The sequence below is a fragment of the Centruroides sculpturatus genome, unplaced genomic scaffold, assembly GCF_000671375.1.
Source record: "Centruroides sculpturatus isolate CEXI.00-Female unplaced genomic scaffold, Cexi_2.0 scaffold1397, whole genome shotgun sequence".
Taxonomy (NCBI): Eukaryota; Metazoa; Arthropoda; class Arachnida; order Scorpiones; family Buthidae; genus Centruroides; species Centruroides sculpturatus.
This window is the reverse complement of record NW_019385786.1, coordinates 10,123-13,329: the sequence shown is the minus strand read 5'-3', so window position 1 is coordinate 13,329 and position 3,207 is coordinate 10,123.

Sequence of the window (3,207 nt, the reverse complement as noted above, 5' to 3'; positions counted from 1 at the left end):
TTGTGTATTGTCAGGATTAAAGATGAATAACAATAAGAAAAGCAAAGCTTTTGAATTAAATTTCAAGTTGAAATTCCAAAATCACATGGGAGCCTGATATAAGTTTTAATCCATTCCCATGTGAAAACAGATGATTATTTGGAAATCAGAATTTGAAGTAACTCATAAGTGTAATCAACAGAGAGTGGATTTGACTGTTAATTGGCAAAAAAAGGTTCCTGATTGTCCAGCTTTACATGAACAAATTATGTTGTTGATTTTACAAGATTTTTCATTAAAGTTTATAATGCCAGTAATTTTTGCGGGACAATGTATGCATTTACATGCATTTAATATTTCATTTGTCGTTAAACGAAATAAAATCAGAATTGTATTAATAAATCTAATTTGCTTTATTTTGATCTTTAAAGTCACACCTTGTCCTATAAGCGAGATTGTCTTACACGAGTAATTACGGTATTTTATAAAGTGATTTTTGAAAAACATATCAATTATAAAGATTTTGTATGATTAACAATAATTATTTATAAGATCAAATGTTTGTTGTTGTTATTAAATTTTTAATAATGCATATAATAATTTCCTAACTGTCATGATACATAAATTTTCTATTTTTATAATAAATTTTATATGTATTTTCAATACTTTCTATTAGATTAAATAAAAATTTTTTTTTACAAATTATAGTTTATTGTTACATTTAATTAATCAAATCATGCATTAAGGAAAACCATGTTAAGCAAGGGATACCTGTATTAAAAATATCTGATACATTAATGTAATATATTTAATTAATGTTTGCTTAATTAATTAGTATTATTAGAATTAATTAAGCTCATAAAGATATGTATTTTAAGTAAATGTCTCAAAATTGAAAAATATAAAATTGAAAATATAGCTATTTTTAATACAGGTTTTGCTTAATGCATGAAATTAATTATGGAAATCCTTTTTTTATACACATCAGAAATTTTAATTAACACTGCTTTAACAGCTGTCTTTAACTGTCTTTACTTAACATATGTTTTTCTCAGCAAATAACATGTTGGAGAATTTGCTATTTTCATTTATCACAATAAAAATATTTGCTATTAACCAAAAATTTGTTCTAATTGGTGATGATTGTTCAGTTGAGTACTAATGTACCATTGTATTTGATTAATGCAATTTTGATATATGCTGTAGCATCAAGGGATTAATTAACCATGTTAATCAAGGGATACCTGTTTTGGAAATTGATAAAACTCAATTGCAGTTATGAATGCAGCCTATTGGTAACATAGATTACTTCTTTCATACTTGAGTAGATCCAAGTTTGTGGTCCTATTAGTACACTGCAATGTTCCAATATAGTGTTTCTTAAGCTATATTCTGCAAAATCCAAGGGTTCTACAAAGAATTTCTTGGAGTTTCACAGAAATCTGGACAAAATAATTTAAAATTAAGAATTATAATAAATTAATGTTTAAAAGTTGTTATTATTTTTGTCTAAATTGATATTAATTATATTTTATATAAATTTTTATAAAGATTTCATAGAAAAAGTGTTTTTATTTAAAGTTCCAAAGTTTCAAAAAGTAAAAAAATGTTATGTTAGTAGAAAAATTAACATTTGACATCATTGACATTGAACATCATTGCCACTGCAGACTTAATTTGGGAGAGAAATGAACTATGGATATTATGCACAAGTTATTTCCAAAGATACTTATTTTGTGTGATTATTATTGTGCAATAGACTGTTGATCAAATAAAAAATAAATAGATGTCTAATGAAAATAATGCACTCTGGCCAGTAGTGAAATTCAAAAATTTTAAAAATTATTTTTGTCCCTCTCATCTCAGACAAGAATAAAAGCTGAAGACAACCATTTTCTTCAAATTAATCAACTATTTTAGCATTTCTAGGTAATGTATTTTGGAATATTTCTTCTATTGCATTTGTATAAAAAGAATTGTAATAATTATTGAAATTCATGTCTGGACATTTAACTCTTCAATTTTGATTTTTATAATGACGCTTAGAAATAGTTTTGTATGTGAAATATTTTAGCTTTATTTCATTCATTGTGTAGTAGTAAGCACATTACATTACTTACATGGTTACTTAAATTTGTTCTGTTAAGCAATTTTGTTTTATGTAAAATATTGTATAAGTTTAAATTTAATTGTGAACAATGCAACATTGAATTGTTTGAGATACAAAACTGTCTCATAGAAATAATTAGACAATTGTAGAATTTTATTTCAAATTTTGAAAAATTAAAGACTAGTCTGTAAGCCACTATGAGTGATACATACTACTAGTGAAAGTATTTGATTTTCAATTATTGTAAGAGAGAAAAGAGAGTTTGCACTACCATTATTACATGTGTAGTGCTCCGCCACTATAGTTATTTAGTTGTATAAAGAAATTTTAATTTATGTCATCACGTTCTGTTCTTAAGTGATATTGTATCGGGTTTTTTTCCCTCTCTCTCTTTGTTATGCGTGTGTATTGTTATAAATTCTGTATCACCTTTTGGGGTCACCACAGTTGTGAATGTAGATTGGTCTAGAGCAGATCGTGTGTGTAGTGATGTTCCCAGATGGCAGGAGCTATAAAAATATATGTCATACGTGTAAAAAGGGCTTTTTTCCCTTCTTGGACTCTAGAGACTGGACTGGACTTTTGAGCTCTCATCTGAAATAAATGAGTGGAGAGGATTTTGGGTAAGAATTGAATAGTAACGATAGGTGATTGAACCGCTGTGTGCTAAAGGGCAATCCAACCCATCAATCTGGATTTGGCCCCAACTGGCAAGTAGTTTAATTAAAACTATATGTAAGAATTAGGCTTACTCATCGGGACAATTATTTCACCAACTTGATGCTTTCTAATTTTGTTTCTTAATTAAGTTTCGACCACGTGCGTGTTAACAAAGAACATCAATTTCGTCAAGTAACTGTGTTAAGAGGATGGAACTACCAAGCATATCACCCTGTAAATATTTGTATATATATATATTTTTTTTTAGAATAAGTGCATATTAGTAACATTGTGATTTCAAGCAATCTCTTTATAATTAGTGGATGAGATCAAGAAATTTGTATAGTTTGTAAGAATACTGTTTAAGTCCGCTAGCTGTTTTATCATTTTTATTCTTTGATTTAGCATTAAATTAATTCTTTCCACCAACATGTGTCATTTATTTGTAAAGACCTCAA